This window comes from Triticum aestivum, chromosome 7A, assembly GCF_018294505.1.
Source record: "Triticum aestivum cultivar Chinese Spring chromosome 7A, IWGSC CS RefSeq v2.1, whole genome shotgun sequence".
Classification (NCBI taxonomy): Eukaryota; Viridiplantae; Streptophyta; class Magnoliopsida; order Poales; family Poaceae; genus Triticum; species Triticum aestivum.
Genome location: NC_057812.1, coordinates 578,856,683 through 578,867,200, shown reverse-complemented (window position 1 = coordinate 578,867,200; position 10,518 = coordinate 578,856,683). Strand labels below are relative to the sequence as shown.

Below are 10,518 nucleotides of genomic sequence, written 5' to 3'. Positions count from 1 at the left end.
TGCTCTATGTACCAATATGTGATGAAACAATTAAACTAGAGAGTATAAGGTTAAAAGTAAAGCTGAGATCAAGAGGGATAATGTTAGGTTGACCTCTCTTCCATTCGAGCCCAACGGGTCGAACGGGCCCTTGCATCGCGCCCTGATCGGGGGCACCCAACCAAACCATGGTTGGTGGGCCCCTGTGATCCGTGCTATATAAACAGAGGTGGGAGCCACGGCATGAGTCACGAGTTTAATTATGCCACAATCCCTACCGACACTCCCTACCGATCTAGAGTTAGCGCGGTGCTCACGGGAAGCACACCACCGCCACCATCTCTCTGCCATCACCGGCCACTACTTCACCATGGTCGGCACCGGCTCGAGCTCTTCAACACCAGGAGAAGGTAGGACTATCAGATCTAATCTAGCCTAGTGATCCAAGAGTCTATCAGTAAACATGCATGCGTCCCTGCCAGAGGCATACGCTTCACACCAAAACCTCGCTAGTTTTAACAAACACAATCCTACTCTCGTGGCATCAAAGAACCCAAATGCTTCACCCCTGCGATATGAGATTCTCTAAAGATAAAGCCAGTTTACATAAACTGTTGGAGAGGTCTGTTTGCCCCAATTTCCCGTAAACGACGGTCATTTTAGAGATAGGGAACCGTTAGAGTTGCTCTAAAGCGTAAAGAAAAGAAAACAAAGAAAAAAATAATTGTTGCATCAATAACCAGCCAAAGAACAAGCAAATTACATGCGTGAAATTGAACAGAAGTCACAACTCCATCTGGAGCTCTGCCTCGCGGATGTCGATGGCCTTGGCCACCTCGACCTCGACCACCTTGGCCTGCTTGTGCTACTCGGCCTTCTTCATGGCGAGCTCGGCCTTCACCTTGGCCTCCTGGCCGTGCTGCGGCACCGACAACACATTGATCTTGGCGTCCACCTTGGCCTCCTCCTTAGCCCCTCACTCTCCCTGGCTCCCACCTCTCCCATCATGGCCTCCACCAGGTCAACCATGGCCTAGTTAGGCGCGTCCTGCTGCGTCTTCTGGCCGAGGTAGGAGAAGAACTCGTGCCCCGACACCTCCACCAGCTGCTTCACATTGACGTTGTCGATGAGCAGGCCGAACTGGTTGAGCTCAAGTTGCACCCTGCTGAACACCTTCTCCTTAAAGGTCTTCATGTCATTGAGGATCACCTTCATGGTGAGCTCTGCGGGGACCATGCGGGTCTCGCCCTCGACGATCCACTTGACCAGCTCCTGGATGTGGATCCTTTAGCTATGTTGCGGTGCGGTGAGCTTGGCGTAGAGGAGGAGCTGCCTCTCAAGGTCCTTCCTGTCCGACTCCTCGGCCCCGGTGATCGTGATCTTGGGGCTGATGGCGCAGACGGCGGAGAGTATGAAGGGCAGCATCTCGGCACTCATGGCGTGCACCTCGAACTCGTAGCTCACCGGCGAGATGCTGAACTTCTTGCACTGCTGCACCACGAAAACCCATGCCTTCTTGGCGAGCTTGACGCCGTCGATGCCCCAGCCGGTGATGGCCACGTACTCCGACGCGTCTGCGACATGGAAGCTAGTCATCTTCGATCTCCTCCGCTAGCTGATCCTTGCTTTGCGATCTACATACGGCATCGGCGGCAACTACCTTCCGAAAACAACAAAGGCAATCGAGAGAGGGCTACGAATCTAATTTGGCCTAGCTGTATATATAGCCGGCTATTTTTTTTACGGAATATACAGCCGGCTGTTGCTTGATGACGGATCTGGATCGCACCAACACCAACCTACCGGATATAGCAGCAGAATTAAATAGAATCCGTTCTATACAAGGAAGGGGTATTAGAAACATAGTCCATCAATCTCTAATAAGAGCATCTCCAACAGCCGCCGAACACGCCGTGCACCAAAAATTAATTTACCGCACGCCTATCGCCTGGTTTGGCGCGGTGGGCAGCGCTGGCTCCAGCAGCCGTGCTAAAATGCAGCACGCGCAGCTCCAGCAGCGTGCAAAAATGCGGTGCGCGCGACTCTCGCATAAACAATATTTGCATTCCAAAACAGAAGCAAAAAGATCAAACACAAACAAAATAAATCAAAATAAATAGTTCAATTTCGTTATTACAACTCAAGCAAACAGTTTATCGTTCAATACTACAAATAGTTCGACAATACAACAGATAGTTCAACAATACAATATCGAACGTACAAATCATGATGCTCTTTGTCGTCCATTCCATACCCACCACTCTTCAATGAGATCCTTCTGAAGATTATCATGCGCTGCGGGATGTCGAATGACATGATAGGAGGCAACAAAACGGGCCACCCTTTCAGCCCTCCGTCGCACTCGCACGGGATGTTCCAAAAGCTCATATTGAGAGTAGTCTACATCTTGGACACGCTCATTCTCGATGATCATGTTATGCATGATCACACAAGCGTGCATGATGTACCAAAGCATTTTTTATCCCAAAATCTAGTCGGTCCTCTCACAATAGCAAATTGGGCTTGCGAAATCCCAAAAGCTCTCTCCACATCTTTTCTAGCCGCCGCCTGAGCATTGTGGAAATCAAGATTTTTCTTACCTTCCAGCTTTTTCAATGGCTTCACAAAGGTTTGCCACTTTGGATAGATGCCATCCGCTAGATAATAGCCATAGTTGTATGTACGACCATTTGCTACAAACTGCACCGGTGGCAAATCACCATTTGCAATCTTATTCATCAGTGGTGACCGGTTGACAACATTGATGTCATTCAAAGATCCAGGCATTCCAAAGAATGCATGCCAAATCCAAGTCTCTCTTGATCGGCCACCACTTCAAGGATTATAGTGGAACCCTTTTTTTGGTCATGGAATTGCCCATGCCATGCCTTTGGACAATTCTTCCAACTTCAATGCATGCAATCTATTGAGCCAAGCATACCAGGAAAGCCGCGAGCTTTGTTCATCTCCAATAGCCTTGCGGCGTCTTCAGCATTGTGAGATCTCAAATACTCTTGGCCAAACACTTACACAATTCCGATTGCAAAAGCGCTTGACACACATGATGGCTTGGCTCTCACCTGCGGCGCGCGGATAGGCCGGGGAAGCGCCGGAACGGTCGCCGGATGGCGCGGGCGGCGGTGGCGCCGTGGCTAGAGAGGGGGGGTGAGTTGCGAGCAAGCGCGCAAGAGTACAGCGCGCGGGAGCGGGCACAGAAAATAAGCGGCGCATGATGTAGTTTCGGCCCGCGCGCTGAACAAGATATGCTGCGCGCGCGGTTTTTGCGTGTCCACTGGAGCCACTATACCGATTGAGCGTGTGCTAAAATGGGCAATTTTATGGCACGACGCTAGTTTGGCGCGGCTGTTGAAGATGCTCTAAATGATTAATTAACCCAAAGAAACACGCCTGATGGAATGCATACGTACGACACCCAGCCACTCCGGCCGGAAATTTATAGGGGTTTGCCTCTTGTTGGAGGAATCTAAAAACCACCACGTTCATGTATAGCTAAGATTGTAATCTCACTGACGGTGTCTTGCAGCAAGATTGTGATCTCGCTGATTGATTGATTTATTTTTTGTGTAAGAAACTTTCAATTTATTTATCTTAAATTATGACAGTACAAAGAACACAAGAAGTAAAAGAAATTACAACCTGGTCCGTGGACCACCTACAAGTACGGGAGCGAGCCGAGGCGCACCGCTGTCATCATCCCTTCCTCGCCGGAATCGGGCAAACCTTGTTGTAGTAGACAGTCGGAAAGTCGTCGTGCTAAGCCTTCATAGGACCAGCACACCATAACAGCAACCATCACCGATGTAGAAAGTCGTAGATCAGAAGGATCAAACCTGTAAACACCGAAACGAAGACATACGGAGACCAAATCCAAACAGATACACCAAAGACCTGCACCAACCTAATCCCTGAAACCTAGAAATCAATCACTGATCCAATTTGATGGACCTTACCGAGGATGAGAATGAATCAGTTATTAAATATTGGATGGAAATTTCTTTTTCCTATTTCCCTGGGCAATCTCTTATTAACAACCTCTTCTCAACTTGTTTCACTATAAATAAGATAATATAATAATAGTAAGAATATTTTCAACACTCAAACTTAAGCTATCTATAGAATGACAATTTTTGGTGTAGCTTCACGCCTACCTATACAAAGGGTTTCTATAGTATGTCGAACTAATGATAGTACCAAATGGTCAACGCCTACCTCAAAGGTCTGCATCTATAGAGTTACGAATTGCCTACGGTGAGTATTCCTTGTGCCTTAATGGTCTACCAAAACGGAAATGTCTTCCACAAGGTGATGAAATCATTTTCCTGCCTTCTGCTTATTTTTTTATTTTTTTAGAAAAGGAGGATGACCCCCGGCCTCTGCATCTAGACGATGCATATGCCACTTTATTAATTATTCTCACAAGACCTTACAAAGTAATACCACAGTAAGACTAAAGCCGCCGTCTAAGTAACAAACTGTCGCTACACCTATCTAGTTGATGAAGGGGCGCAGATAGTCTAGGCCCAATACCAAACAGATATCGCAGCCAAACCTAACATCTAAGAATTGAGGACCCATCCAGGACGCCTGCCGAGCATGGGTCTTGCCGGTCCAGCGTGCGTTCAGAGGCCGCCGCCGCCAACTGCCAACGCTCCATCTTCAGAACTGTACTGATGCATCAACCTTGCTTGGTCTAGCTATCGTCGACGTCACCACGGCGCCCAACGGCACCTCCTCCCTGCGCGCAAACAGCTGTGCATGTCGCGGTCGCCACTGATACACCGCAGCACCATGCTGCCAAGTACCACCAACTGACACAGCTTGAAGTCTTTGGGAGATCTGTCGTGCGTAGCACCTGCCGACCAAGCATGACAAAGTGTAGCACCTGTCGGTCAGGCATGACTTAACATCTCCACCGAAGCTCTGTGTAAGACGAAGCCGCTCCACCTCCTGCCTCTGACTTCCAGTGCTGCTCCACAAACGATGCTCCCAAGAGAGAAATGACACCGCAGTGCAGCCATCATCCGATCTGGAACACCAGATCCTAGGGTTTCCCCTAGGGCGGCACGAGTGGGTTGACAGTAGTGACACAATGATGCCTCCATCAAGGTAACGGCGTAGAACGCCGCCATCGCCTGCCAACGGCTCGGTTTCATCGGCAACCATGTCTCCCCAACTCGCAGCCGGGATTAGATGATGGATCTCGAGATCCGATCACCAGGCCTCTAACCGGCCATCTTTGACGAGGAAGATGACCACCACCATTGGCCAGCGAGACGACGCGAGACGAAGTAGGGCGCTGCCAGCGTGCGTCCTGGCCAGCACCACCGGTGCTCGGCCCGTCCCGGACCACGCCTCATGGCCTAGGGCAATGGAAAGTGCTATCAGGACGAGGACGCAGACTAAAAGCCCAGATTCGGCCCACCCGCGCATCGCCATGTGGCCACCACCAAGCGCCGTTCAGGGACAACCCCGCCGCCGTGAGGGATGCCGCCCCACGGGCAATATGCGCTACCTGTCGGTGTTCTGGGAACGGGGGTCCCCAGACTTGCCTGCCTACGGCCCACGGCGTGGCCTTGCTAGCAGGCATGTACGGCCCATCTTCATCAACAAGGCATTCAAGACCTTCGCGAAGGGCCAAGCCTCGCGAGGTGGACGCAAGACCTCCTCAAGAGCGGCCTCGCCAGGCGGGCTCGCGAGGGGCAGAGAGATCAAGGCAAGGCAAACCTCGCGAGCTTCCCATGACGTGAGCCGTGACGGTCGAGACCACATGGGCGCCAGGCAGGCGCCAGCGCGCGCAGCGTCCTTATTTTCTCTTTGGTGCTAAGGGGGCAAGCGCAGGCGCGGAGTAACGAGGCATCAAGCAAAGGTTTCCATATCGGTGCAACGAGACAAAGACCAGTAGGACGGCAAGACGGAGGTCGCCATGGAGCCCAAGGTGGCGTCACCACCAGAGCCTTTTGCAGGCGAAGACCACTTTTGTCAGGATAAGCTGTACTAGCTGTCCCCTTTCAAATTGGCTGTTGTGGGATCCCTTCCCGCTCAATATTTGGGAAGAGGACCAAGGCCACTATAAATAGGACTAGCCACCACCGTAGCTAGGGGAACTTCATCGGAGACTAGGGGCAACCTCATCGGAGACTAGGGGCGACCTCATCGGAGACTAAGGGTGACCTCATCTTAGAATAGAACTAGTTCATCCGCACAATCACATTCACCAAGCACAAGAACACCTCAACCTCAGGAGGCTGTTCTTCCATTTGTACTATTCATCCTCAGCCCTAGAGGCAATCCACCACACCACACTGGAGTAGGGTATTATACCACAACGGTGGCCCGAACCAGTATAAATCTTGTGCCCTTTGTGTTGCAAGTTGGTCGAGTTAGTTCATAAGATCTTAGCTTAGTTAGGACGTGGATCAGTAGGGGGGAATCTTCGCGTGCACCCCAGAGTTCGAATCTTAAGGGTTTTGCCGGAACCCGTGATCCAATATTTGGCGCGCCATGTAGGGGTGCGCCGAAACTTCCCTTCTGTCGCTCCGCGTCACGTCGCTTCATCATCTCCATGGCGGACGCACGCCGCGCCCACGCCGAGTGCCGGGCTGCCCTCGCCACCCGCGTTGCTAAGACAAACCCTGTCGGCGGGCCACCCCGTCGCTCTCCGTCGCATGCCGCCAACCCGCCATCGGCCCGGCGGGGAACGAGTAGCAAGCATCCTCGCTGCACCCCTCGGTGCGACAGGATGGCCGCACCGCCACTGCATCACTGGCTCCCGCTGGTTCGTGTTCTCACGCTCATCGCGTCTCCACGGATGCACGGGCCGCGCTCCTCATGGCGCACGACCGCGTCGTCGAGCTTGTCCACGCCGCAGGGGGCTCCCCTGCACCGTCCCTCTCTCTGCCTCGCCCTCCGCCAGCCACGGGCGACGTAGCTCACGAAGCACCTCCACCACCTCTGCACCAAGGCAGCGCCCTAGTGCCTAGACGCGCGGCTCCACGGCGCGATCCACCGCATGCGGCGCCCGCACGTGAAGGAAGAAGCTGTCAAGAAGTCCCTCGACCGCAAGAGAACGCTTCGCCACTCCTCGCACCACCGTGCCAGGATCGTTTGCTGCGGCAAGACCCCGCTTGCCGTAGCGGCGCGCGGGCGCTAGGACCAAGTTCCACCTCCAAGGAGGGCCCCGATGACCATGGCCGGCTGCCGCGTCTTCACCCCCGAGCTGCGTTGCGTCGCCTGGTCGGGCAAGTTCAAGCCAGATCTGCCTCCTCGCTACGACGGCACCCCTGACCCCGCGGAGTTCCTGCAGCTGTACGAGCTGAGCATCGAGGTGGCCAACGGCGATGAACTGGTTTCCCATGGCCCTCAAGGATGGCGCCCGCTCCTGGCTCTGGAACCTGCCTCCAGGCTCGATCTCCTCCTGGGACGAGATGTGCGACCGCTTCGTCGCCAACTTCCAGGGCACCCGCGACCGCCCCCCGGCCGCGGGTGACCTGCATCGCGTCAAGCAACAACCATGAGAGACCCTCCAGAAGTACATCCAGCGCTTCAACAACGTTTGTCTCAAGATCCCCAAGGTGACGGACGCGGCCATCATCTCCACATTCTCTGATGGCGTCCGTAACGTCCAGATGGAGGAGCTCGCCATCCACAAGGAGCTGTGCATGTCTCTGGAGTTGTTCAACCTAGTGCCCAAGTCCACCAGAGCTGAGGAGGGGCGCCTCTCCCTCCTCGAGCTCCCGGCTGCGGACTTGGAGGAGAAGAAAGCCAAGGCCAAGGACGTGAAGCACAAGGGAGCAGCCGTGCTCGCGGCGGAACCAGACACCAAGCGCGGCACAGACCAGCCCGAGTCATCCAAGAGCAGCCGACCGTTCTGCGCCTTCCATAACCTGCATACCACAACACCATCGACTGTCAAGAGCTTAGAGCCATTCGAGAAGGATGCTTCGGTCGATGCCCCGAGTGCAGCGATCGAGGAGGAGGGAGTGGTGGCGGACGCTGGGACGACCATGGCCCACGCCAGGAGTGGCACGACCGGCCTCGTGAGGACCGCTGGCAGGATGAGCCTCACGAGGGTGCCTGGAGGGACCAGCCTCGTGAGGATCGTCCCAAAGGCAACACTGGCCTTCCTCCACTACCACCACCACCCAGAAGGAATGACGACCACCATCAAGACGAGGGGGCTGGGGGCTTCCAGGAGCCGCGCACTATCGCCTGCATCTTGGGCGGAGCACAAGCCCCAGCCTTGCAGCGTATCTTCAAACAGTTTGCTCGTGAAGTGAATGCAGTCCTCCCCAAGCTCGAGGCCACACGCCTGCTCAGATGGTCCAAGTGCCCCGTCACGTTTAGTTCGGCAGATCAGCTCAAGTGCGCAGCTACTGCAGGCGTCATCCGAATGCTTTGTTCACCAGTTATCAGCAACGTGCAAGTTACCAAGACCCTCATCGACGGTGGTGCAGGTCTCAATGTCCTGTCTGTCGACACGTTCGACAACCTCCAATTGCCATATGACCAGCTTCAGCCTACAAGCCTTTCTCAGGAGTGACCGACATCTCTACTACCCCGATCGGGCAGGTCCGCCTCCCCATTACCTTTGGAGAATGCAACAACTACCGTACCGAACTCATCAACTTCGACGTCGCCTACATCCGCCTGCCATACAACACCATCCTCGGGTATCCATCCCTGGCCAAGTTCATGGAGGTGACGCCGGGAAGCGGCGGAATCATCACAGTCCCGTGCGAGGAAAGAGACACAATGTTCTCCCTCAAGCGTGCCTTCCAAGCTGCAGCAATCGATGACCCCGACAGCCAGGGCGAGCGCCCTCCTGAGACCACCCCAAGAAGAAGAAGTAGTTGCGCCACGCAGGGCCTCAGGCAAGCGGTGCCTCCAGGATCGGCACCCGGCCTGGGGCGCCTCCCTCCATCGCATAGGAAAGCGCGCCCAGGGCCCGTCTCGGGCAGGGCTCGGGGGCTCTCTTCTAGAGGGCCTCAGACTTTGCCAACATCACGAGGGAGGCGCTTGGGCACCACTTGGAGGCATGCTTCGCGGCACGTTTCCCTCAGGAGAACATAGGGCAAGGAGTGCGCACTGTTCAGGAGTTCATCACCAAGACCACTCAGGAACTACAAGATGCAAGGGCCATGTGCGGCGGCCGCCGCTCACCAGGTGCAACAACCCATCCAGGCAAGGATGCAGAGCTGCGCGTCTGCATCGACATCGCAGGGCTCAACCGGGCTGCATCTCAGGAGCTTTTCTGGCATTCATGCATGGGACGTTGCGAGGGCCCACCTCACAGCTACGTTCACATGCCTTTTGGCCTACCGAGTGTGGCGACCGCCTATCAGCGTAACCTGTGGAGCATCCTGGCGGCTCTGGAGGCCAGGCACCACGCCGTGCTGACGGATATGAAGACAGTCCTCAAGGAACCCCCTGGACCCCCAGAACCTCCTGAGGCTCAGGGCCCCGGTGGCTCATGAGGAGTAGCCCCTTCGCCGCATATCTTCAGCTACCCCAACTCTCCTTCATCAACAGAACCAGGTGACATTTTCCAAGTTCATTCAGCTAGGAGCGGCCCAGGGCTGCATCATTCCCAGTCCGCGTCGGTCCGTCCCTGTGGCATGTATCCCTTTTTTTGTCTTTAGCTTACCTTGTTGGGGGCGCCCCTCGGGCTGCATCATCCCCAAGCCGCTCGGGCCTAGCCCAGTGGCATGTATCTCCCTTGCATTTACTTAATCCTGTTGCTTCCATGCTTAATCTACCTGTGATTATTACCTGCTCGATCGCCACCCACCATGAGAGCCGCGCGCCAGCCGTCTTTCTTTAGGACCTGTCGGTGTACAAAAAGAGGGGTACACTTTTTGTACCCCTATAACTGTGCACGGGCAGTCTGAGCCACGAGCACCACCACACCAAGCAAGGCAAGGGAGGTGAGCCAGGGTAAGACCGAAGCTCAAGAGAACTAGAACGACACCAAGGCCAAGACCATGAAGAGCAAAGGGGATGAAGCGGACTCCCCCGGCAAGATCCTTGCCGGGAGACAGTTCTAGCAGGCCCGACAAGACCCTTGCCGCGGCGACTCGTCCCGCGCCTACGGAGCAAATCACCCTTGAGTCCACTGCCCCCAAAGGGCAAGGATTCGGGAGACATCCCCATGGCGACATGCAGATCTTTGTGAAGACATTCAAGATCAGATACGCACTAAGGAGACGACTACCCTTGGCGGGATCCCAGACGAGGAAGACCACAAGGCCCCCGACAAGCGCTTTGCTGGGGATGACAGCAGATGCCTAGGCAAAACCCTTGTCGGGGCCCCGGCAAGGCCCTTGCCGAGGACACCCACAGGGCCACCATCAGGCACCCGCCGACTAAACCTCCACCACCACATGCATGCAGCTGCCGACCCAACCAGTTGGGCAGGCACCTACGTGGTGGCATGCGGATCTTCGTGAAGACCCACCACTGCGCCACCTCAGCTGCCTGCCTACCTATGTGGCATCTCAGGCATCGCTGGCTAGGGCATGT

The 10,518-nt window shown here is 54.9% G+C and overlaps 1 pseudogene; it reads right to left on the bottom strand.

The window, feature by feature from the left end:
* Window positions 1-763: 763 nt before the first annotated feature.
* Window positions 764-1,575, bottom strand: LOC123153504 (flotillin-like protein 2; annotated as a pseudogene).
* Between the last annotated feature and the right edge of the window lie 8,943 nt (window positions 1,576-10,518).